Source organism: Megalobrama amblycephala, linkage group LG14 (genome assembly GCF_018812025.1).
Source record: "Megalobrama amblycephala isolate DHTTF-2021 linkage group LG14, ASM1881202v1, whole genome shotgun sequence".
NCBI classification, from domain to species: domain Eukaryota; kingdom Metazoa; phylum Chordata; class Actinopteri; order Cypriniformes; family Xenocyprididae; genus Megalobrama; species Megalobrama amblycephala.
This window is the reverse complement of record NC_063057.1, coordinates 13421478-13449378: the sequence shown is the minus strand read 5'-3', so window position 1 is coordinate 13449378 and position 27901 is coordinate 13421478. Positions and strand designations below refer to the sequence as shown.

Genomic DNA, 27901 nt, shown 5'->3' with positions numbered 1-27901 from the left:
TGTTGCTGTCAACGACCAACCACAAAGACCTGCCATTTATGCTCTGTCTGATATAATCACCGATATCAGTTGAGCGATTGGAATGAGAAATATCAATCTCTGCTGCTGAGAGCTAAACTTGCCCTCGGGATTTTGACCCTGCTGCAGCGTCAGACACAAAACAAAGAACATTTTGCTTCAGTGACCAGAGAAAGTGTTTGTGTAAGCGAAAAAAGAAGGATCGGGCAATTAAGAATGCTGTCAGATAAACTCCTTTCGAGATGCTACAGGCATGCTTTACACTCAGGGGGTATCGACAGGAGGAGGGCCGGCACAGCCTTTGCCTCTGACGCTTGCACCACTGCAGCATTGCGAGGGGTTCTGCTATATAAACACTTTGTTTCTGCTGACGATCAGAGGGATGAGCCGGCCGCTATATCCACAGTATTGATCCTCTGATTAGTTTCCTGCAGTTACTGCTCTAAGAACAACCGTGGAAACAGGGAGGATTACTTTAGGGAGGGGAAGAGAGAGATGAAAGGAAAACTCGGGGAAGAGAGGAAAAAGGGGTGAGAGCAAACCCTATCGGACTAGTTTTCACATGGGGCATTTAGGTAAATTGGACATTTTGCAGATTTATTTTATGATTTTAATCCTGTCTGAATAGAACACATAGGTGTTTTTCTTAGTAAAAAAAAAATATAGAATTACCTACTGTTTTTGCAGCTCACTCTGGGTCCTCTGAGAAATCTATTACTACCAGAATAGGAAAGCCTCTGTTTGAATTATTATTATTATTATTTTTTTTTTTCACAATGCTTCACACTTACTTTGACCTTCATTGAATATCAATCATTGCTGCAAACTTTCTGGCTAAAATAGTTGGTGGTTCAAGTAATGCTGGAATCCCTTTTGACATAAAAAGAAAATGAAATCAACAAGGAGATTCAGATAATTTTATAATATGAAATATATATAAAATAATATACCACATATAGACTACAGTGCAAAAGTTTGGGGTTGGAACAGTAACATTCTTTTAATGTTACTTAAATAAATAAATAAATGTTATTTTAATTATTTATTTATTTATTTTTACAATTTAAAACAACCGTTTTCTATTTTAAAATGTTTTAAATGTAATTTAGGCTATTCCTGTGATAGCAAAGCTGAATTTTCAGCAGCTGTTATTCCAGTCTTCAGTGTCACATGATCTTTCAGAAATCATTCTAATATGCTGATCTGGTGCTCAAGAATTATCAATATTAGTTTGGCACAGTTTGGCAATTCACCCTTCGCCGGGAGTTTGATTGATAGGCGATCTAACCAATCAAGCAGTCAGGGGATTTAGTAGATTAACGTTTGTTGACTTTAACTTGAAAAATGATGTGTATTGACGTCTTTCTGTGGTTGAAATGTGGTTCATTCATGTTTATTTGATGATATAAATTAACTAGTAAGAAGAGATGATCGGTTTATGAGCCGCTTGATCTGAGGAGCTACAGCGATCTGTCATGACACATTAAAGAGCCACAAAACTATTTATTGTTTAAATTTCTTTAAAAATTACAAAATTTGAAATTTGAGACTTTGTTTCATATCAAAAGTGACCTGCTCTGTCTTGTCTGTCGATACGTTGTCAGCGTCCTATTTGCTCCACGATGTATTTTTCCCTGTGAGAACATGATGTGTGGCGTGAGAGCGGCATTGCTTGTCGGACATAGCAACAGTAACTAAAGGAGGCGGGTCTTTGCGAATGGTCAAATTAAACATTTTTGTGGAAACCATAATACATTTTTCCCAGGATTCATTGAGGAATAAAACTTAGTAAAGTAATTTCAAAGATTTATGTTTTACATAAATGCTGTTCTGTCACTTTTTTATCAATTCAATGCATTCTTGCTGAATAAAAGTACTAACCTTTGAATGCATGTTGTTTATTTCAGTGGGTTCTGTTATGCACATGACCTTCTGTAATACTACACATTCTATAAAAGACACTTCGATAGTAAAAGCCACAGACATCCCAGTTCATGAAATAACAATGTCTGGGTCAACTGCAATTCAATCCCTCTCTTTTTGTGTCCGTTTTCCTCTCTCTTTCTTTCTTTTTCAAGGAGTGCTTCAACACAAACAGTTTTAGACACACAAAGCCGCTCGAATTCCATTTCTTAACTTATTTCCTTTGTAAATTTACACAGATACAGGCAGAGAAAAAGAGACAAAACAACTTTAATGGCAGATAAATTTTTCAAGGAATCAGCAAACAACAGTGTTGGGCACTTTACTTTAAAAAAGTAATTAGTTATAGTTACTAGTTACTTCTCACAAATAGTAACGGAGTTAGTAACTGAGTTACATCATTATAAAAGTAACTAATTACCAGGGAAAGTAACTATTGCGTTACTTTAAAAAAATAAAATAAAAACAAGATGCCAAATAAATTGAATGCTCCAATATTACATATAAGTCTAAGAATAAATTATTCTTGATGCGACTCCTGACTCATGATCCGCTCTTGCTCACGACATGAAATTTCTCTGTACTGTGTTGGTAGCCATTAAAGAAAACGTAGTTTCATATTTATGTTTAAATAGTCCTATGTTATGTTTTAAATCCATTTATTCGATTATGAAAAGTGAACAGCATGAGTAAGATGCATCATAAGATGCGCAAATATATCGGGAGACATGGAGTGGGTCAGATATGATTTTGACCACTTCATTAAGTTTTGCTTTGTAGAAAGCCTTTCTTTAAAGTGAATTTCGTTTTGTAAAAATTGTATCTTAATTTTAATCAATGTTTCATCAACCAATTGCTTGGATTTAATATATAACAAGCAAATATAGCAGACAATAAAATCATGACATGGAGGCGCGGGCGCGATCACTGGCGCGTGAACTGGAGCGCGTCTTATAGGCTAAATGAACCGAAACTCAGAGGCTGCTTGCCTCGCAGACATGAGAAATATATCTATAGAATGCTTGAAATATCTACTTTAACGAAAATGAAGTAATTAAAAACGAAAAGAAAGAGGCGACTCTGATTATGTAGCCTAATCCGAATGAAATGTGCATTCTCTCTCTAGGCGCGTCCATATGAGCAGATGATCAGCGATGAGAATCAGCAATGTCAACTTCATCTTTGCAGCCGACACTGATTCAGAAAACATTACTTTATTAATAAACAATTAAAATGTCTCCTTGCTGTTTTTGTCACACTCATAATCATTACTTTTGCCGGTTCTTTATGGCAATTATGCGTGCCCTTGAGTGCTATATAGCCTATATTATGTAAACACTCCTTATTATGGTTTATTCTCTCCAGTATTTAAGAAATTAAATTAATATAAAAGTGATTAGTCAACTAATAGCTTAAATGAACAACTACTAGTCGACTAGAAAAAAAACTCATTTCACATATTTTCGATCAAGCTTAAAAAAGGGTATTCTGGTTTGAGCTCGCGCTTCGCGCGCATGCTCTGACAGACACACACACAGAGCATCGTTCATTATTATCAGTTTAAAATTATATTTGTGTATGACTAACCGCAGCACACACCAGAGAAAAAACTTTGCAGGTCCTATGGCTGAGAGAGAGCCTACTCGGATGAAAACCGCTTCAGTGAGCTCAATTATAGTAAGGCGGCATTTTTTTTGTCAGTAACGGTAACGGCGTTGTAACGGGAGAAAAAGTAATTTGTTTGATTACTCGTTACTGAAAAAAGTAACGGCGTTATTAACGCCGTTTATTTATAACGCCGTTATTCCCATCACTGGCAAACAAGCAAGAACATAATTGGCACACAATTGCCACTGTAACTCCCATATCAGTTCCATGTGCTTTGTTAATGTTACCCGGAATCAAGGGGCTGTAAGTATTAAACACTATATACACCAGTTCTGCCAGACACTGGATTATGGCACCACATCTAAGCTGTCAGATAATTACGCAGCTCATTATTACATTCTGCCGCACAGACCAATTAGCAATCAAATTATACTCACTTCAGCCAATTACTTCTGGACTTGTGATTTATAAACCAATCGTCACTCTGATTATTGTAGTGCCTCTTAAGGCATGTCCAGAAGTGCAACTGAATGGAGAAAAGAGATTTTCACAATAAAAAAACTGATATATTTTAAATTAATTAATAAAAAAAAGCCTAGATTTTTATAGCAGATCATATTGCAGCATATTATTAATAAAAACCTTATGCAAGTCTAAAAAATAAAACAAAACAGCTGAGAACTTTTGTCCTTTTCCTTTAGTTCTTCTGTAATATATATACCAAAAATAAAAACTTCCACATAGCATAATGTCCTCATTCATAACTCTTTTGTTGTTTTCTACTAAGAAAAATAGTAACAATAATAACAAGAGAAATTATAATGGCATTTTAAAAAAAATATCAAAAACTTGCAGGAAAAAATAGAATATGTTGCCAGAGGTGAAGAGATAAGATGCAAGAAAATTAAATGGAAGTTATAGATGTCCTCTAGGCTATCAGTATAAATATGTATTATTAAATGCTACATCACAGTGTACGTCAGGCAGCCATTTCTCAGAGAAAATAGCTACCGACTCCTGTTCTTGCCAATTAAATTCACCCTGGGGCCTTTCGGTTGTACGGCGCATAATGCGGTAATCTTGACCAATCCTTTTGAGAAAGTGACAGAGTGGCGGTCACTTTGGGGTGCGTTGTAACAGCAGGGAGAAGGGAAAAGCAATCTTCCGAGCTGAAACCACACCAGGCTGCGATATGCATTACAGCCAGAGGAGCCTATTTGTATCAAATCCATCACGTTCCGTCCATACCCCTTCCTACTTTAATCACAAACACTCTTTTATCTAAGCTTTGATATTGGCTGGGGTCTTCATGTGCTATATGCGCCAGTGTCTATCGGTAGAGAGAAGGTGAGAGTGAGCTGTTTAAAGTCCAATATGGTGGCAAGCTGGTAATAAAAATGACATTCCAGAGTCGGAGAGTGCACTGCATGTCGACAGATCTCTGATAGAGAAATGTGAGGCTTGTGAAGAGAGTTATCAGCTCTCTTTCTCTGGGTCTCACACTCGGTAGACCAGAGAAATCATCACAATAATACAAACAGGAAGTCCTTTCCGTGGTCCAAAACTCAATATGATGTTTGCCGCAGATTAGAATAAAGAAACATAGCTTTTGTGGTGTAGGGGGGTTAGTGAAGGTCACGGTGAAATGACAATATGAAAGTCTAGTTAAGGCCGCTCTTTTTCCAATGTAATCTGAAGTGTGGGATCAAGCACATAACACCTCTCAAAATCCTTCTTTAATATTGAAAAGATCAGCTTACGTAGTAATACCGAGCTGATATATTTCAAGGCAGCTGCTATTAAAATTCCAATCCAAGAATACCAAGCTAAAAATTAATCTTTTATGTTTCTTTGTTTTTCATTTTATGAGTTGTTATGACTAAGATTGCGTTTGCGTACACACTTATCTGTTTGATATTTACTTATAGCAGCCTTTTCAGCATAAACCTAGAGACCGGGCTGTTCAGAAAGCTGGAATAAAACAGACAAACAGAGTTATCTTGTTATTATTCTGCGAGGGATGAAAGGTAAATCTGCGGTCTCAGCATGCCAAACCAAATGTGTGCACCGTCTCACTGCCTTCCATGTGTCTGGAATCTGTTTTACAGGACTTACTGCCAAAACAACCTTACAAAGACAAAAGGTGTATCTTAATCAGCTCCCCAGATTAGTGCACTTTGCCATTGTCAAAATCTATCTAGTGCACTGAAATGAGTATCAGCTGCTCACTGTATTCTCTTACCAGATGAATGTCATGTTTACTCAAGTTGTCAAAGGACAAGCGCAAATGTAAATTTGCACTGAAAAAAAAAAGGATTTTTCGAAGTTGTATATAAAACAAAGATTATTGGAAAACATTTTACAATAAAATACTATTTTAGCCTTTCTATATACTTAAAAATGTCACGTTTAATTCAATTTCTGAGCGAACATTGAGTAATCAAATCAAAGTAAAGCCTACACCATTTGTTTTAGTGAAGACAATAGCTTTTCCTGCAGACCTTTAACTATATAATTCATATAATCAGTGTTGGGGGTAAAGCCCAAAGTGTAGCTCACTTTTTTACACGTACACGAGGGTCAGGAATTTCTTCATCAGAAGAGTACGCGCACTGCCAAATTTTTGTAAGCACGCGTAGGTTGCACATGCAAATAAAATTTTTTAGTTTATCCACAAGGTGGCAACCATGCACTGGGGGCGTCGATTTACAAGGTAGTCAAAGTAAAATGGCATAAACAGAACAGACTAGAACACATGCAAGCTACAGTGACAATGGAGGCCTACATAGACTAGAGATTTATAAGACTAGAGGATATAAGTACCCTCATTTGTACAACTCTAGCAGAATACAAAGATGTTTACATGGGTTGTAGCTCATGTCGCGATATTGCTCAAAACTGCGGATGTGTACGAGTCACATGAAGTGTACTAGCGTATGCGTAAAAAACTACCCCGGGCTTAAAGGTGCCCTAGATTCAAAAATTGAATTTACCTCGGCATAGTTAAATAACAAGAGTTCAGTACATAGAAATGACATACAGTGAGTCTCAAACTCCATTGTTTCCTCCTTCTTATATAAATCTCATTTGTTTAAAAGACCTCCGAAGAACAGGCGAATCTCAACATAACACTGACTGTTACGTAACAGTCGGGATCATTAATATGTACGCCCCCAATATTTGCATATGCTAGCCCATGTTCCCAACATTATGAAAGGCATTAGACAAGGGCAGAACGTCTGGATGTGCACAGCTGAATCATCAGACTAGGTAAGCAAGCAAGGACAATAGCGAAAAATGGCAGATGGAGCAATAATAACTGACATGATTCATGATAACATGATATTTTTAGTGATATTTGTAAATTGTCTTTCTAAATGTTTTGTTAGCATGTTGCTAATGTACTGTTAAATGTGGTTAAAGTTACCATCGTTTCTTACTGTATTCACGGAGACGAGAGAGCCACCGATATTTTCATTTTTAAACACTTGCAGTCTGTATAATTCATAAACACAACTTCATTCTTTATAAATCTCTCCAACAGTGTAGCATTAGCCGTTAGCCACGGATCACAGCCTCAAACTCATTCAGAATCACTGTACTGTACTGCACTGTAGGCAGTTAAAAAAATGAATAAAACAAAAATCTATGGAGTATTTTGAGCTGAAACTTCACAGACACATTCAAAGTTCTAGGGCACCTTTAACGCATTACAAGTAACTTGAGTTACGTAATCCGATTACCTTTTTCAAGTAACTAGTAAAGTAACGCATTACTTTTAAATTTACAACAAAATATCTGAGTTACTTTTTCAAATAAGTAATGCAAGTTACTATGTTTTCCCAATTATTGGCGGACACCTCTTTTGTCCCCATGTTGAGAGAAATCAGGAGTAAGTGATGGTTATTCAAGACCAGTTCTAGACTAAATGTGAAATTAAACATTTTTAATGAGATTAACTCATTTACTACTTCTCCTGTGTATTTTTATTCTGTATTAGCAGCACAGCTGAAATGCTTGTTTGTTTGAGCTGTGCCCTGTACTGTACAGGCGTAAATAGATATTTCCTTCAGCCTGAAGCTTATTCATTTCTTGGTGTGAAAGGGCCTTTACATTTGCAAAAAATAGAACTTTTTTTGTTGTTATAAAAACAAACAATCAAACCATAAACAAAATTTTCATTTCCATAAAAAGTAACTAAGTAACGCAATTAGTTACTTTTTTAGGGAGTAATGTAATATTGTAATGCATTACTTTTAAAGGTGCCCTAGATTGTTTTTTTACAAGATGTAATATAAGTCCTAGATGTCCCCTGAATGTGTCTGTGAAGTTTCAGCTCAAAATACCCCATAGATTTTTTTTAATTAATTTTTTTAACTGCCTATTTTGGGGCATCATTAACTATGCACTGATTTTTTCAGCACAGCCCCTTTAAGAGATGCGCTTCCTCTGCCCCACGAGCTCTCAACTATAATACAGTGCATTTACAAAGTTCACACAGCTAATATAACCCTCAAATGGATCTTTACAAGATGTTCGTCATGCATGCTGCATGCATGCTTCGAATTATGTGAGTAAAGTATTTATTTAGATGGTTACGTTTGATTCTGTGTGAGTTTGAGGCTATGCTCTGTGGCTAAAGCTAACATTACACACTGTTGGAGAGATTTATAAAGAATGAAGTTGTGTTTATGAATTATACAGACTGCAAGTGTTTAAAAATGAAAATAGCAACGACTCTCGTCTCCGTGAATACAGTAAGAAACGATGGTAACTTTAACCCCATTTAACAGTACATTAGCAACATGCTAATGAAACATTTAGAAAGACAATTTACAAATATCACTAAAAATATCATGATATCATGGATCATGTCAGTTATTATTGCTCCATCTGCCATTTTTCACTGTTGTTCTTGCTTGCTTACCTTGTCTGTGCACAGATCCAGCCGTTAATACTGCCTTTCCTTGTCTAATGCGTCGAATGGGCTGGCATTATGCAAATATTGGGGTCATACATATTAATGGTCCCGACTGTTACGTAACAGTCTGTGTTATGTTGAGATCCGAGTGTTTTCCGGAAGTCTTTTAAACAAATGAGATTTACATAAGGAGGAGGAAACAATGGGGTTTGAAACTCAATGTATGTCTTTTCCATGTACTGAACTCTTGTTATTCAACTATGCCGAGATAAATTCAAATTCTGATTCTAGGGCACCTTTAAAAGTAATGCATTACTTTCCCCAAACACTGCATTTAATAGATAATGCCACTGCACTTTTTAACTGCTACACTGAAGAATCATAATGCCATGTTATACTGCAATATTGTGTATCAGTTATGCTGTAACATGCAAGCTTGTAATTTTATATTCAAATGACCAGAATGAAATTTTTTTCCATCACAGTGCACAGGACAACATCCCCTCTCCTCCACCCACACCGATGACGGTCCCGTTCTACAGGGCAGATACTCAGAAACACAATGCGAATAACATCTAATCTCGTCAAATGCTGCCCAAAGCAATCAGAGCACAGATCTATTACACGCAAGAGATAAGGATTAAATTAATAAATTTCCTCAGGGGTAAATCAAATTCTGGTCATTACCCACAGAGATTAACTTCAGGACAGCTGGCAGGGGAAATAACACAGAAGGGGGCAGATTTTTACTTTTATTCACTGGAGGCTGTAATATTTAAGGGAATGGATTGTACAGAGAATTTTGTCAGACCATCAGAGCCTCAAAGGGTTAATGGGGGTCTGTGTAAGATGTCATTACTATAATTCACTATATATTTTAAAGTCGACAACATTAAATCAGAATTGACCCAATTAACTTTCTTAATAAATGTTTGCACATGGTATTCTCCTTTTGTCATAAAGAATGAAAGGACACAAGAGTGAGTAGTTTTCATTACTGAATGAACTACTATCCCTTTAATCAGTTTGATCAAATGCACTACTGCTAAAAGCATCGATAAGGCTGCTCATGCTTAATGCAAAAGAGGGTAAAAGCATTATTTGTGATTATAGCCAAAGACATTCATTAAGCAGAGCTCAATACTAGTCAATGACAGATGAAGAGTTATCTTGTTACACAAAAAGAAATATTCAATATGCACATTACAAAACTTTAATGGATGGACGAACCATGCAGAGAAACTGTGGAGGATGGTTTGCAAGAGAAGCAATAATTAGCACCAATATCAATCAAAGCTGTCTATAAGGGCAGACTTAACTGCCTAGAGTGCAGAAAAGTAGTACGAAAATGTGCAGGGTCTGCAATTCAGAAAAATTACCATCCATTACAATCCATAAATATATCTTATCAACCATGAAAACAGTATTTTGTAACTGCACTGTTTATATAGAATGTGTGGATGTATTGTTATACGATGTGCAGAATAAAACAATGCAAAATGCAGAATATTGGTCAATGACGTAATGGGTCCAAAGGCCTTTTATTAATAATAATAAAAAACAAAGATATGACATCCAAAGTATGTAAGGTAGCACAACTAGATCTTTTATTGAATCCAAATTAGATTTTGCTACATAAAAAGGCATTTTAAAGATTTTGAAGTCTCAAAAGGTCATTCGGTTTAACCGTGCAAAGGCCAATACAGCCATTTCATTTGCGATTAAAATATCTTAAAATGTAATAATTTTTTTTTTTTTTTTTTCCTGGCATGATTTTATAACATCATATATCAACATAGTGCAAAATGGTATCAAAATTATGTGTAGAAGTCATTGCTTTGTTATGAAAAAGAATGTCCGGAAAAATTTATTTCATTGATGTCATTTGGAGTAACCAATATAAAGGGACAATTTTGGATCAAGGTCAATATCATGTGACAGGATGTGACATCATTCAGACACCTGCAAAGGACCACATGGTCATGAAGCAAAGTAACTTAACTCTCTAAACTATTTGAAAAATTCATGTTTTCACTTTCAACATCAGGTCATTTGGTACAACCACTATAAAACATGAAAAATTTAATATTTTAAAAACTTGTACTAAATATAAAATGTTTGATAGCTAGCTAGATATCAGTCTGTTAGCTTTGTTTGAAAATATCGATATTTGGTATAACCAAAAGTGTCAGTAAAACTGAAAATTTGGTTAAAAATGAATGACTTTTTAGTGACAAATTTTGTCCATCTTGTAAAAAATGACAAGAGCAGTGTTAACTGATTATAAAAACCACATAACCTCATTGTTAACACTTAATAAATCTTCAAAATTAATTATTAACATTATTTTTAACACTTTTAAAAACCTTATTCATCAATGACCCATATATAATATATATTTACCATTTTTCCTGTTGAAAAATTCTGTGAAAAATGCTACATGAAAGACCTGTTAATAGGTTCACTGTAGCTGTAACTGTGACAAACTTTTGTTTCTTCTCATTTTAGTTATCAGTAATGTACAGGTTGTTTTGTTATATTTTATGTCATTTATTTCATGTTTAATGCATTATTTTTGTCATGTGTGTTACCCTGATGGTGTTTTGTTTTTATGTGTATGACCCTGTGCATATGAATATCGTCCATGTTTTATGGACAAGCTACTATTATTTCTATTGTACCACCTGTATTATTATGGTGGTTATTAGTTCAAGTATGTACTTGAAGTCTATTTTTATATTAACATTATATAACCTAATGAAATACTGTAATATCCATTTTTTGGTGAATTTCTGGCAACCACAGCTGTCAGTTTTTTTACTCTAAATTTAACAGGATATTGTATATTTTATGTGGATGGCATTTTAAAAGTGAAAATGAAAAACTCTTTAATTGCAATTAATTTTAATAAATTGTAACCTTTTGACAGCCCTATTTTTTTTACTTTTAAAATCATAACTTATGTTGTAAAGGTTTAACAAAACAAAATCAGCTCAAGCGCCCCTCAAGTACACATACACTTGTTTCGGAATCACATGGCTATGAGATGAGGCAAAAAGTAAAGGCACATAATGATTTTAGTAGCGTAGTAAGAGGAATATTCTTTGGTCACACTAGTTTGGAATGAGGTAAAAGTCTGAAGACACTCACATTTGTTTACACACACACACAGACTGCCATACAGCAGAATGTGCTTTCCCATGCTGAAACAGTTCACAGTCTTACAAAGCATCGCGAGGGACGTTTGAAGAGACCGCACTGGAGAAAAGATCCTGGAATGGGACAAAGGCCCAGCAGGGGGCAGCTTGATGGGGGTACACAGAAGATAGACCCCCCTCCCTCACACACAGATGAAGAGGAGCAGAGCCTCCTTGCCCTGATGGGAAGCCTCAGCGTCCAGCTTTTAAAGGGAAGGACGAGGACAGCGGGTGGGGGTCTCTTCGCTTTCATCCGGAAATGAGACATGACCAGTGGCCGCCGTGGAGAAGCCATGCATTTCAAAACCACTCACATCCCCAGTACCAAGATCTGTCTGGCCTGACACACACACACACACAGATTTGATTTGCTTCCCGAGCCCCTGTGGAGACTGGAACATACATATTTATCCCACAAACCAACACACACACTCTCAAATTGTTGGATATCCTTCACAGGTTCCCTCCATGCATCTTCAGAACGCACGCTCTCATTTCCACACCTCACTTTTTCTCACAGCTCACAGAAATGAGTTAAAGGAGGAGTTTCTGTTGTGTGGCTCAAATGGGCTTTGAGTACTGCATTTTCAATCAGTCACAGCTGTGTCAAGGCATTTTTCTCAAGCTCTCCCTGGCTTTTTTTTCTTCTTATATTGGGCGGTGGAAAGGCGAAAAAGAAAGATAAACACATTCGGCACTTTCTGTTTAAGGTTCATTACACAGCCTCAATCTGGGGCGGGAGAGTCGGCGAAGAGTTAATTCCTCGCCGTGTGAGAGAAAATGCATTAACAGAGTCCTATCCATCTTCAAACTGACATATCCATTTAAATGTTCGCCACTTATTTCTAAAGAGATGCAGGCCGAAGATCATTGCTCTTTTTCTTTCTTGTACACTTACTCTCTCACTTACTTCCTCAGATGCTTACTTTTTTCTACTTTTACAATAATATGAGGTGAATTAACAACAGTTGTGCCACTTTACATTGCAAAACCTGCATCTTATTCACAAACCACTCGCTATACTCGCATTAAATGCATTGAAATAGTGTTGCACCATCATTGCCATTCTTTTCAGCACAGATATGCCTCTTTTATATGTAAATTAGGCTTATGTACATTCATTGTATGTCTTGCTTTCTCCCATCTAATGTTATTTCTAATTTAATAATAATAACGAACATCCACTGAACTTAAATGACATTCCTACCAATTGTATAGGTGTTTATTTTGAATATTTTTTGGTACTTTGGGGGAAAACTGCGTTCCTTGAAATGTATTAATTTACCTAAAACATATAACAAGGCCATTTTCTGATACTGTGCTCATAAAATTAGCATAAAATGTAGTTTAAAAGCTAATTTTATTTGTACTATAACATTGATGGATTTTATTATATTAAACTGGTCACATAAAATGCATTACTGATGCCAGTAATGTCAAGCAAAGGTTTTTTAAAAAAATAAATAAATAAAAAAATGCCTTCACAATGCAACAAATCAGCATCATGGGAAATCTATGTTTAAGTTCCCATTCCTCTGAGAGTGCCTTCTTGATTACATAGTAAACCAAATGCACCTTTTAATATATCTAGCAATATGAATATGTTATTTACACAAAAGTAGGATTACATTTGTGATCATTTATGTATGTGAAGAATATTACATCAGCCTTTTCCTGACTGGTGTCCATATAGAGCTTTCACTTTTCATTTATTTTGGAAATAATGAATGCAAGGAGGTTGTCTTCTCTGTTTGTGATTGTACTGTTTAATAAACAGCTTTGGAAAGGATCTGCAGGGTTATTAAAATCAGCTACGCCCCAAGCAATCTCTATATCACACCTCATCGGGGAAAAAAAAAAAAAAAAAAAAAAAACTCACAGCTTCTCTTCAACAACACTCCACAGATTATAAACACAGACAGAATGAAAATAAAGAGAAAGAAGATTTAAGACATCACAAAAGGCATAAAGGTCACTTACTCAGAAAATGATATTAATGAGATTTATAAAATGAGGGTTGATTAAACCCAAGTGAAATCAGGTTATACAGAGACATTAAAACTAATTACAAGGTTAATATTCCTCCAAAATATCTCTCGGGCACAAACTGTTTGTTGTTCGAATTGGATATGATTTTTCTTCTCTACTCCTTGTCAGGGCAGTGGAATAAGAGTCTCTACAACCCGGCAGCCAAAAAGCAGAGAGGGAAAAAAAGAAAAAAAAAAATTCGCACAGACAGAATAAGATGATCTTGGCCCTGTGAATCAGGGCAGAAAGTCTAATACCGAGCACCTTTGTGCCAGAGAAAGAACATGACTAAGCGCTCTAACCTTCCTCAACACTTCAGTGGCCTTCAAAGCCGTTAGAATTCTCAACAAAGAAGAAAATAATTTCCAATACATATTAATGACTTGGACTAAAATCCATCCCTGTCCTTGAGACTTCAGAGCGACAAACAAAGCCAACAGCTTCACTTCGTAAACACAAGGGCCTTGTCAATAAAACAATCATTACCTGAAACACAATGAGACATGTGAGACAGTGAGAGTGATTTGAAATTCACCCTCACACCAAGCATGAATTCATAATAAATCTGAGGGCGGCACTAAGTCTTTAAATACCAAATGAAAGGTGTGTAATGCATCACCTTAGAATTACTGTACATCATGATTACAGTTGACCCCAACTGATTGTTCAAAATGATTACAATTACATCTATCTATCTATCTATCTATCTATCTATCTATCTATCTATCTATCTATCTATCTATCTATCTATCTATATACTTATACTGTATATATATATATATATATATATATATATATATATATATATATATACACACACACACATTAGATTTTTACTATAGTGCGTGTATAATATACACTGTAAACCCTAACACTCAAAATAATTAATTGGTTTGAGTAGGACAAACTTAAATTAAACAAATTAGTTCAGTCAAATTACCTTTTATGAGTATTTAGCACTTTCTTTTTCTTTCAGGTTCACAGAACTGATATATTTTAAATAAACTAAACTGTTTAATTGTTTTGAGTGTTATGAACATTTCTTTTCATTTAGAAGAACTTAAGTTTAACTGGAACTGGGCTGGCATTTCTATTTCTATATTAAATGCTTTATATTGCTGCACTCATTCAGCAAGTGCTATACCATGCTATGTTAACATGTTAGCAAATTAGCAAGTTTACACTAATAAAAATGTTCACAATGAGGTTTCATGAAAACTTTACATTAAATGTATGAATTAGTGTACTCAAACATTTCAAGTTCAGAACAATTAAAATCTGCAAGTTCTGCTTATTTAAACTGAATTTCTTAACTTAAAAATTCTGAGACAACTGATTGGCTAAATTTTTTTGAGTTTTGCCAATGTATTTGGGTTTACAGTATATATATATTGTCATGATCATTACTGGGAGTGCCCTTGTCTGCCACTAGAGGGCACTCCAACCTGGACTTTTGGTTTTCATCACTTGGACTTCATTTCCCATAACCCACTTCCCAGACTCATTATTCCGCTATTGCATCCAGCTGTCTTGTATTATGTTATTAGTGTCTGTCTATTTATACTGAGTTGGTTTCTGCTTTTGTTGATCTAGGTTTTGTTTTATGTCACTGGCGTTTGTTTATTTTCCCTGTTTCTGTTATGGACTGTTCGATAGATTTATGATCTTGTATATTAAAAGCTGCACTTGGACCTACTTGCCAGTTTCCGTGTTTGTACGTGACATATATATATAATTATTACAGTATTATACTATAATACTGTAAATTTATAGTATAGTATAATATATTATACTATATTATACTGTAAACCCAAATAAATTGGGTAAAATAAAATAAATTTAAATTTATTGGCAAAAATTTATTGGCAAAAATTTGTTTTTATTTATAAAATAAAAACAAATCAAATAATCAATTATTTCAATTATTTCTTATATTGTGTATAAAATATTATATAAATAAAGATTAAATAAAATGAATATTTACATTTTCAATCAAAAACAAATGTTTTATTAATAAATAATAAAATAAAAAATATATAAAATTATAAAATAATGAAAGTAAATAAAATGATTCATCATCATCATTGGCAACCTTCTGTCACAAAAGACAATGGAAACTGCGCCTATGGTGAGATTGTGAGATTAAAACCAACGTAATGCTGTGGGGGTGTGGGCCTGCAAAAATTTTGATACATAAAAAAAAAAAAAAAGGTTACAGACCAAGGTTGAGTACCCTGGCTCTAATCATTCATCCAACAGAAAACCGAGAACACAACTAACAAGTAGGCGAGAAACGACCAGGGTGCACATAAGTTATCAACCCCCCTCTTTCCAGCCCACTTGACATTTCAACTGCTTTTGCAGCACATCTTGAGGGTCTGCCCGGCCCGGCTCGATCCTTTTATCAGGCTCTCTGTGTGTGGATCGATCGTGGAGGGAGTTACAGTGCAGACAGCAGTTCTCTGTTACAACCCTGACGCCGACACTTACGGCCTGACCGATAGCCCATTTACACTCTATGAATTACAAATTTAATTTGTATTAATAACACATTCAGCCCTATCTGGGGTCACATGTGTGCTGCGTATGCATGCACACACACACACACATACACATCTACACACCTACACACCTATGGTTGCAGACTCCGTATCATTAAATGTACACTCATTCTCTCTCACAGCTCATGGGATCTCATTTGCTATGCTGTGATGGTGCTCATGTGGGTGATGCTGCTGACCCATCAATGTTGTTATTTATAGACGCGAAAGGAGAACTTAAGGGTCAGGGGAGTCAAAGCCAGGACTCGTAATTACTGCTGACTCACTGCCTCTGCAAAGAAAAGGGTTATTACCCTTACCATCTACATGGACAGAGAGAGAGAGACTTAGAATGAAGGTCTCGTTGTCTTTGGTTTATTAACTGTTCAATTAACATTACTTCTTTAATGTATTCTTTTTTGTTTTAATCCATTAACTACTACTTTCTTACTCTTCACTATTACTTCGTTTATTTGCCATCAGTGTTTTTAAGACATCATTAATCACATGATAGCATTCATTTGATTGGCTGTCATTCTTGTGCACCAAACATAAAGGCTAATTATTTAGTTCAGAGCAAAGAGTATGGCAGAGGACGAGTGAGGAGATGGAATTTAAGGCTGTGCTGCCGAATCGCTCTCTCCTCTTGACTGGACACTTTAAAGAAAATATAAAAGCTCTCCAGGTGCTTATCTCTGTCCTGTGCTCACAGATCCGGCTGTTCACCCTGAGAGAGCACCCCCTCGACCCTGCACTGCACCCTCAGATTGAAAACCACAAGAGAAGAATGAAAGCACTACCTGTATGCAGCCACTAGAGGGTCCTAATAGACACAGTGGTGGAATAAAACAATATGAAACAAATAAATATATAATCTAAAACGATGGTTCTTAACTGATGAGTTCAAATGTTTGGGGTCGGTACGTGTTTTTAATGTTCTTGAAAGAAGTTTCTTTGCATTTTGAAAAATGCTTGCTGCATTTTTAATATCCAAAATTAAAAACTTTTGAAATATTATTACAATTTAAAAGAATTGTTTTCTATTTGAACATATTTTAAAAAGTAATTTATTCCTGTGATGACAAAGATTAATTTTCAGCAGTCATTACTCCAGTATGCAGTGTCACATGATCCTTCAGAAATCTAATATGCTGATTTGGCGATCAAGAAACATTTCTTATCATCAATATTTACAGTTGTGCTGCATTTTGCATTTTCTCTTCCTTTTTTAAAGTTACTTTAATTATTATGGCTATTGTTGGGTCTATGCAGTTCGTAATCATTTATGTAAATTTCAATATTAAATATTTGTTACTTTTGTACAATAAAACTCATTTGGTACCATGTTGGGTCATCGCTTGATGTCAAATTTTAAAATTTGGTCCTGAATCAAATCAGAGGAGAATCACTGGACTAAACCACTGGATATTAAGTCAAATATCCAAATATGATTGAATGACTGTATTTCCTAATTAAATAGCTGATTCATACACTTTTATGCATGTGTAATACATGTAGTTGTGCATTACAATGAATTATTCATGCTGTGACAGAGAAATACTTATATCATATGAGTTCTGCAGGTAAACAGCAACTCAAAACTCTTTAAAACTTGCTCCGAGAGCTGCCAGCTTCTCAACAGTGTGAGATCTAAATGACAAAGGAGCCCTGCACTGCAACAAGCACAATAGCGGGCAAATACTTGCAGCACAGCAGAGCAGACGGGCCCAGGGATTCAGTGAGTACCGCGGGGGATTACAGATGGCCCTTCAAATTAAATCAAATAGTACAGCTCAGGATCGGGCTTATGGCCGCCTACGGGAGAGGTGTGTATGACTGAAGCCAGAGCCAGCGGGTGTGGAGAGAGAGAAAATCACCTCCAAATGAGTTTCTGAAATATCTATAGATAAATTGAATTTGAAAATCTTGACAGTGAGTGATCTGCGGCTGGATGAGGAGCAAGTCAAAGGTGGCAGTCGTTCTTTCACTGCTTCATATAAACACAGACACACACAGAAAGACGTTTTCTATCATGGTGGGGGGCTTTCTTTCAACTTCTATTGTTTTTATACTGAGCTAATGATGTTTTCTATCCCCCAATACACTCATTTTTACATTTTCATTAAGACATTGTTTGTTTAACAAGCCATTTTCTTCAGTGGGACCATTGGTTGGTCACCACAATTGTACTGTAGCTACTTTCAGGTTTAACTATATCCTTTTAGTAACATTTGGTGCACACACAGCAAACCAAACTTTCATAGTCAACACAAGTATGCGTATGACATTATATTCTTGTTACCAAATAGTCTTTATCAAAGTTAAAAAAAAAAAAAAAAAAAAAAAAAAAAAAAAACTAACCTTGAAAGTCTATTTTATCTTCTATTTATAAAATGGTGACCTTTATCTGAAATGTTTCCAGACCTACAGATAGAGAATGCTATTTTGAGAGCCAAATTAAATAATCAATATAGTTTCCATCTTTCCGTCTTTGAACAGACTGAGGGCATCACCAGCAACCAAAACTCTATAAGACCTTTTGGGGACAAAATTAACTTAAATTTACAGTTTAAACTTAGAAAACTTAGAAACCAACTTTCAGACATAGATGTCCACATTTTACTATGTGGACTAAGTTTTATTGTGTGGACGTACCAAGAAATCAACATAAGCATCATAAATGTGAACCAACATACACTTAATTCAAAACCGAAATAAATGGAGGTCGTCTCAGAGGATTATAAGACTCCCTGTTGTTTGTCCGTAAGTCCTTTTTCCTCTCTATCTTATTAAGCTTCTTCTGGATGCCACTCTACTACTTTGGTCTTTTTTGAATAATAACTTCATTCCAGTCATTTCTCATCTCTACAAGGTCCCTGTTTTTTCATTACTTATGATTCATATCACTTTTGCTGCCGCATAATCATTAGGTAGGTTATTATAATACAAATACAAAGGAGACGACATCTCATCTTTTCCCTCTTGACTTTGAGAAAAAATTATCACTGAGGAGTAACTCTCCCAAGAGCTCAGAAAACCAGCAGGAACTTGTAGAATCAATTACGGTAGTATTTATGTGTTAAGTGACCAAGTAGACATTTCTTCACGACTACTACAAGCATCTATACAGCATAGGGCTTTAAAACGGACATTTTGAACTGACACCAAAGCTTATCATATAGAATGTCACGTACACCTCGTTTTATAACTGAACAATTTTTCCATTAACCCCAGAATTCATGAATCATTAATGGCACACAATTAGATGCATATTCTTTATGACAATACTTGTTTTGCCAATCAATATAACTTTTAATGATAATATAGATGATTGTGATGAGTGCGTGAGTGTTTTTGAGTGCAAATACAGGTTTGGCTACACTTGTGAAGGCCATAATTTTGAAAATGTCCACACCAATATAGTGAAACATGTTATTATTCAGATCACTTTTGCTGCCGCATAATCATTAGGTAGGTTATTATAAAACACATACAAAAGGAGGCAACATCTTGTCTGAGGAGAAACTTTACCAAGAGCAGAAAACCAGCAATTATAGGATATATATATTATAAGAATAAAGAAAAAGAAACGTATGCCTGTGCACATGTCAGACAAAACTCAAAACTTTCTCTGCAAAGGTTGTTTGTGACAAATGCTTCAGGTTCGTTCCTTAAAAGACAGAGGAGAAATAAAACAAAAAAATGCATTAAAAAGGACATTTGCAGAAACATTATAAATATGTGAGATTTTATTTTGTTTTTCACTTTCGTTTGTCTGGGATCAAAGAGACAAATGAGACATCCTGAGACACATACAGGCATCACCCTAATGTGTTTCTTTCTGCCACATCTCTTTACAAAGATAGACCATTAAAGCTGATCACAGAGGCATGTCTAGCAGCAGTTCAGTCTTTTTTATTTGCTCGAGGGAGGATGCCCTTCATTAAAATAACAACGGCTCATCTCATGCATATGGAAATGGAACTTTCTCCATCTCCAGTACGGGGTCTGGCCTGTCCTCTGAAAAGTCTTATGCAGGACACATCGCAGGATTAGAGGAGGTCATACATTTATCCGCACAGCTCCATTGACGCATACACAGCCTATTCCATCCTCAAATCCTAACCTTGAGCAATGTTACCGAAACCCAATGGCTGATCTCAAATCGGCAGTGATGAGGAGGACGCTCACCCTCGGTTTTGTGCAGAGAACCGTATATGTACTACAAACAATGAAAAGGGGCGAAAAGTGAAACTCCTAATCACTCAAAAGCCTTGATGATCAAAACAAGCCTGTTGAAATCAAATGTTCCCACTTCAGTTCGCCATACTATCATCTAATTCCCCCAAAGAGACATATCCTTTTGTCTCAGTTGGATGAAAATGTTTGGGTGATGGGTAGGGGGATGAGGGGGCCTTGTGGAAGTGTGTCTTGCAAAGGGGTCAGCATAATAACAAGATTAGTGAGTTTTAATTTAGATTAAACAGTGTTTGGCTGTGATCATGGCCCCCGCTGTTGTTCCCTCTGTACAAAGGAAGGGCGTGCGGACATCAAACAGACATGAGAGTGACACGCTGTTCACCGCTGCACTTCATTAATCAGAACAGCTGGGTAAAAGCATCAGCTTTGACTCGTCTGCGGCTTTGACTCCAGAGGATTCATGTTGATCATGTTTATTCATGTCCATCATCCTTCTTGCAAAAACAGCATTTTCAGAACTTGACTAAACACATTTTAACTTACTTTTGATGTCTTCAGGATTTAGTATCAGCCATCTGAAAAAGTCCTGTTGAAACTATTTTTCTTCTTGCTTACGATGTGAAGCACTGAGACCTGAAAGGGATTTTGATAAGTATAGTGTTTCTTTAAAGGAGTCATTCATTGAGAAATTGACATATAATTTTGACATATAACAGGTTATCATACTACAAGAATATCCTGTAAGTTTCAGAAATGAAAACTTCCTTGTTAGTCCAAAAACAGCTTTTATGACTCGTTGTGGAATGTGTCTCTTTATTACGTCATAGAGAGGTGAAATACCGCGTCTGCAGAAGATGATTAACGCCTACTTCTACATTGTTACCACTGTAGCCCTGCCCACTGATTTGAGCACGACAGGTATTAGTAGGTAAATAACAGACGTGATGCTAACACTGGATCAAGCAACTAAGTGATATACATGCCTTTTAAGAGTGCAAAATGTTGTGCAGTGCCAGGTTGTGGAAAAACACAGTAGCTGCATTGGATTTGCAGAGAGCCTGAAATAATAATAATAAAAAAAACTCACTTATGTGAGTAAAAAAGTTTGTATTGTGTGACTTTTGCTTTATTACAGATCGTTTGATATGTACAGATTATGTGTACATGTCTAACCAAAATCACCAGTGACCAGTGATTTCTAATATGTAATGATTCATGTAGGCCTACAGTCTGACGTTTTTGTCTCAAAATCATTTATTGCCAGTAAATCAAACCAGTGACTAAACGGTCAACTTCACAGCTTCTCTTAGTAGGATGAAAATAATCTGTTATTTAAACTGTGATTAAATTATACATAGAAAGCAATCAAAGAACGTTCCCTTTACAATCGCTGGAGCTGTCAATCAAACAGCATGAGAGTTCTGGACTCTCGCCAAAACTCCCATTATAAATCAACAAATCTCTTATTCTTGTTTGCACTGTTAGATATGATTAAAGCATTCGTTAGTGTGCAGAAATCAAGTTACAATGACGAGATCACTGCATTCACTGCACTGCATTAACTACATGCTCATCACTGCAACCTTTCATGCCAAGATCTAAATATAATGCCACAGATCTAAATGTAATGCTATAAATCAACACTTTTCACGATTAGAAAACCTTGAGAACTGTAATAGTAAAAGTGCTAAATGTTTTTAAGAGAATTCCACATGTAATACTTAGCTATTTCCATATGCAAAGATGTTAGCCAATTACAGCAGTGGCCGTTTACACTGAAGTCTCACAGCAGACACGCACCTTAAAACAAAGCGTTCAAATTAGAGGGCTAAAATATGCCTTTTTAAAATGCCTTTTTATTTTTTAAATTATGATGATGTATTTTGATGTAAAAATCATACTAACCTTATAAGTGCACCCAAATAATGAAATAATGCAGTTCATGACACCTTTAAAAATGGGAGTCATGCTTTGGAGGCAATTCATATGCTTGTGTCTACAAATCAATTTTTAGCAGATATACATGTTTAAATTTACATTCTTTTTGTCAGAACAGCAGATCAAAAATATTTTAGTACACACATGAAACGTTTTAACACTCTCTAGTTCTCAATCTTTTTGACTCAAAGGCCCCCCGCTGTTAAACACCATATTCAAAGGCTCCCCAATACAAAAACTGGGAGTATTGATATATTTAATTAACCACAGTTCATTGTGTGATTTCAGAAGAACTACATGTTCTTGAATTAAAAGCAGGGAAAAGGGGGAGGGGGGTATTCTTTTATTATTTTTATTTCATTATTTATTATTTGATTATATTATTATAAGAAATACATTTCAGAAATCTACTGTTTGATTATATGTGTTTTTAGCATTTTAATTTAGTTGTTTTAAAATATTAATAATAATTTATTAAATACTTCAGGCCCCCTTGAGAACCACTGCTCTAGAACAAGAATGTCCCTCCCTCTTAATCACAATAACTGCCTTTCTCTGACAAGCAATATTACAGCAAATCATGGTCTGGTGTGCCTTCGGTTGCACTAATGCTCATAATTTATTTTCTTTTTTCAAGCCATCAAGAAGTGGCTAAAATTCATTCACTTTGAAAGTGACTTCACTGCTTTAGTCCAAAGCACTTGTCAAGGGTAATTTTGACAAACTAAAGGCTATTTGTGGTATTTTGACTGATATTAGCATAATATGTATAAATCAATGTCATTTTAAGCTTGTGGATTTTAAAAGCATTTCATTTAATTTAACCTACGTGTGAATGACCAAAAAAAAAAACACTGGTGTTCTTTTGGACTTCAGATTTCCATTGACTCAATTACACTTCTGCTAACAGGGTAGTGGCAGCGATGCTAATGCAATGCTGAGCACACACGTCAACAGAACATTATGCATGTGCCCGATTTACGGCAACTGCCTTCATTACGCAAAACCTGATTAAATGTTCCCTCCAGGCCGAGGTAATGATCCCTTACCCATTGTTATTCATATTCGCTAAGGGTTCAGGGCTAAGCAGCTCCTTGTATCTCCACTCTGGGCTCCATTAATAATGTCTATTCACAGCCGTAAGTTCAGCATTTGTAAATGACACCTGAGGGTGCCAGCAAATGGTGCACGATTGCAGATGAGGCCTGGTCTCGAGTCTATTAATGTCCATTTGTTAGTGTGTTTGTGTTTGCGTGACAAGTGGACATATGTTATCTAGCATTTCTAGCAAAGGCCCAGATTGGACTCGCTAATGCTCAGATGCTCCCCAAAGAATCACAATGCACATATTTACATAATGCTGTAACGTAAAAACAATCAAATGAGCAGGCAGGAAGGAGGGATGTGGCGGCAGGAAGGAGAAGGTGAGGCTAAATATCTCTCTACAGCAAATGAATACTGCTGATTACCACTGATGGCGTCACACCTCTTTCAACTTCTGCATTAAACCTCTGAATAGTCGATTTATTCAAAATCGTTTTTTGCGATGACATGTTGTCAAAACTATTGAAACTGTGTTGTCAGTAAAAACCAATGCCTTTTCACTCTGGAGAGCTGAGCTAATTGGACCTAAAGGGATTTAGGGAGGTTTTGATGAGCTGAATAGAACGTTCTTGTTAAAATTAGAAACAGTAGGACAAAATGCAGCACTTGAAGTTTAAAAGTTTACAGGTAAGATGCAGCCTACAGACCTTTAACATTCACCTTTTGCACTCCAACCAGAGTTTGATTGATTTTTTGATATGGGGTTTGTAACAATTATCAATTAATAATTGGCCAATTCACTGGTTCAAAGCATGTCAAGATTGGAGACAATGATAGTGAGAAAAAAATATTTTAGATCAAAGAAAATCTTTTTTTTTTAAAAAACCTTGTTTACCTCAAGTTTTCCACAGACCCCAGTTTGTCACAGTGGACATTAGCTATGTTCTCCGGTCATTAACATTGCCATCTTTCTGCTCAATCATCCCTATACCACCGACTTTCCATCCAATGCATTCTGAAATCATCTTTCCTGGTTCAATACCTTCACAGACCCCCAGCATGCAGACAATCAAGTGTTTTCTGAATCACTCGGTCCAACGCCTGATAAATTATTCAAGCGTATATAAGTAGACACTAAAATTTTAATGATTTGCCAAGTTGGATTCTGTAGAACAAACCGGAATACGAAGACAGGATCGATGTGGCCAGGATTTTAATATTTTACTATAACGGCACAGCCAGGTTGTTTTAATAAAAGCCTTTTGAAATATTGTCTCTTATAGGCAGATTTACTGATTTGTAATACTCTGAGCAGATGAAAAATAAATCGGTTGGAAGTGATATACTGTATACATGTTCTAAGGTGAAAGTTATGTTCCTATGAATACAAATGCATTAACAAGCTGTATGTAAGGCAGCCTGAATCGCCGTATAAAAATGCATAAATAAATAAACACTCAATCTTCCGTTCATCATCTTGGAAATGAAAAGTAAATTTAGATTTAATATGGGGTTGTGATTCACACACCTGCTGAACCCACATATCAACACAGCCACACAAGGCAGTGTGAACTGGAGTGTGAAAAAGCACTTTACACACACACACAAAAATGTATGTTTGTTTTCTAACATGGTTGTGACCTGCCATTGACTTCTGTTTAATCCCCTATTCCTAAACCTAACCTTTTTGCATTTTAGATTCAAACATTTTGTATGTTGTAGCCCCAAAGTCCTTACATTTCAGCTTTGGTCATATGTAGTCTTAAGTCGCACAATCAAAGACAATACAGTAAATATTTATGGTAAATGTGACAAGAATACAAAACTATTCAAGGAAAAAGAGCACGGACTTTAGACATTTCAGGGGCCAATTGCATAAACATAGCCATTATGTTAAGACTATCTTAAGTGTGACCAACTAACAGTTAGTTAGTGGTAATCAGTCTTACTTTTCGGTATCAAATTAGACCAATCTACATTTTTATGTAACTAACTTAAAAAAAAGTTATGAACAGTCTTACACTTAACCCTCTCTTGCTCTTTGAGTGTCGGTCAAAAATGACCTAAATTTTTTTATTATTATTTTTATTATTTCAATGAAATGAATGTACTATATTTTAGTTCGATAATGTTTTTTTTATTTAACATTTTGATTTTTTTGGGGATTTTATGGTACTAAACTATATTTACGCTGTAGTTATAACCCATTTATTCACTTTTTTTGAGAATAGACCTGAAAATGACATTTCCAACTTAAACTGTCATAAATTTTGACTTAATTTTCATGTCTTTTCAAAGATGACACTTGGTAAAGTTTTGCTGAAGTGAATTTTTTTTTTTTTTTTTAAAGTGAACTTTAGTGACAGTGAAAAGTTACAGAATTTAAGTTTATTGTTATGAAAAATGCACAAAAATACTATTTTCAATTTTTATAAGAAATATATTTTTTCAAAAACATGTTTTACTGTAAATCTGCAAGAAAATCAAAGCCATAAATCTAAACAAGTTGTGTTCCAAATTTGAGCTAGATATATAAAACAAATGAGCTTTCAGTAAGATTTTGTTTGCCAGCAGTACCAAAAGTTTTCACTAGATGAAATTCGTCTCCTATTCGTTTCCAATGCTTTCATTTTTTGACTGCGAGGAGTACAAGTGTGACTTTTTTTTTAGGACCATTTAACCTTTTCGAATCATGTCCATGATTTTTTGTGTGTGTGTGTGTGTGTGTTTGTGTGTTCACATAGCAAGTGCCACAACCTTTACCAAGTTTTGTACCATTCCAATGAAGTAAAAAATTCTAAAAATAAATAAATAAATAAAACGTAAAATTTTTCGGTCAAATTTTTCACTCTTACTTTTTGGGTGCTCACCAAAGAGCACCAAAAAAGTAAGACTAGTCTTAGCAGTTTATGCAACATGCCCCCAGGTCTAAATGTGTTAAGGGTTGCTAACCTGCTCAAAATCTAGTTAGAATGCCAAACATCTCCTGCTTCATTGGTCCAATTGTGTTAAACATCCACTTGAAAGACCAAACAATTCTGTAGTGTTCAGCTCTTGAGATCAGATTCTAAAACACAGGGAAATTCTATGAATCCTACCTTTGAAGTTCCATCTATTTCATGTGGAATTTAAAGAGCGTCCAACAGTGGTTACTGATAATAGACAGGGTCAGAAACTAAAACTCGCTGTGCAAATATTGTACTCCCGACAGTTAATTTTATGATATTTCTTGCATTATTTACTTTACTCTTACTTTTTGCATTAGCTACTTTGTATATGATTCTGATTCAGAATCAATTAACTTGGCATAAATATGTCTTTTTTTTTTATGTCCTCATAAAAAGGAAAAGGGGGGGGGGTGTCCTAAATTTTTGATACTATAGTCGCAGGTCTGTTTTGGGATTTTTAAGGACAGCATCCTTTAAAAGTAAATCCAATTGCTCAGACAACATAAATATGAGCTCACTTGCTATTCATCTACAAGAGTATTGGAATACAGACCATGTTCTGTGTCAAGCAGAGAACAGAAATATCATAATATTGATAAAGCCAAAGGTCTAAACTGAGGTATCCTGTTCTTTTGTCTGTGGTATTGGAAATCTATGCCATTTCATTACACCATTTTACCTGCAAATCTCTGCTGCCCCCAAATGGGATCCAGACACTGGATGAACATGATATAATGGTCAGTTCTGCATATTTGTGCACGTTTGATTGACAGTTCTCTTTCTTCCACCAAAATCAGCAATTTCTCAGGCAAACCGTACATTCTTTATCACCAATGACATCATTTCCTCTCACCTGAGAACTTATGCAGAGGTACAAATCAAGCAATGACTACAAAGTGAAACTGCAGCCTGCAGCCCTGCATGGATCAATGGCTGATTTTTGTAAACCTAAACACGTAGCTCCAGAGTCAATTATGGAAAGGACAAGACATGCCCACCCTCAATAGCCTGGCCTTCAGACTACATGCCACCTTACATTCCTTCCTGTAATGTTTGGCACCTCTTCCATCCAAAAACAACACCAAACACCTCTCCCACACAACAACACAATGACTGCGCAAAAACAAATGCTGTTGACAGTGAGAAATGGCCGTGCTCATAATAAGGGTGTTTGTGCTTCCATGCTTTGTTTTTAAGATATTGCTTTGTTTTAAAAGCTTATGCTGTATAAATATAATTGTGCATGCAGAACAGATTTGGTCAACACTCTCAGAAGCAAGAAACGGCTGACAAATAAGTGCTGAGTGCAAGAGCTCTCTTCTAGAGCTGCAAGTCGACACTCACTGTGAATCAATAAGAGAAACAGAGCTTACTTTCCCCATTTATTACTCCAAAAGGCGATAAATTACAGAACAGCACTTCACGCCACAGCTAATAAGTTCAAAACAAGGGAGTTAGCAACTTTCCAAGGCATTATCATATTCTGTTTCAAATCCGAGCTATTGACATAATTGGGCAGCTGAACACTGTGGTGGC

General features: G+C 35.7%; 1 long non-coding RNA gene across 1 annotated transcript in view; it reads right to left on the bottom strand.

Annotated features, from left to right (window-relative positions):
• The window catches only part of LOC125246472, a 91825-nt gene that overhangs the window by 58032 nt on the left and 5892 nt on the right, over positions 1-27901 (bottom strand). Inside the window, exon 2 of the long non-coding RNA XR_007179890.1 lies at positions 20979-21068. This is a non-coding gene — a long non-coding RNA (uncharacterized LOC125246472). The remainder of the gene's footprint in view (positions 1-20978; positions 21069-27901) is intronic.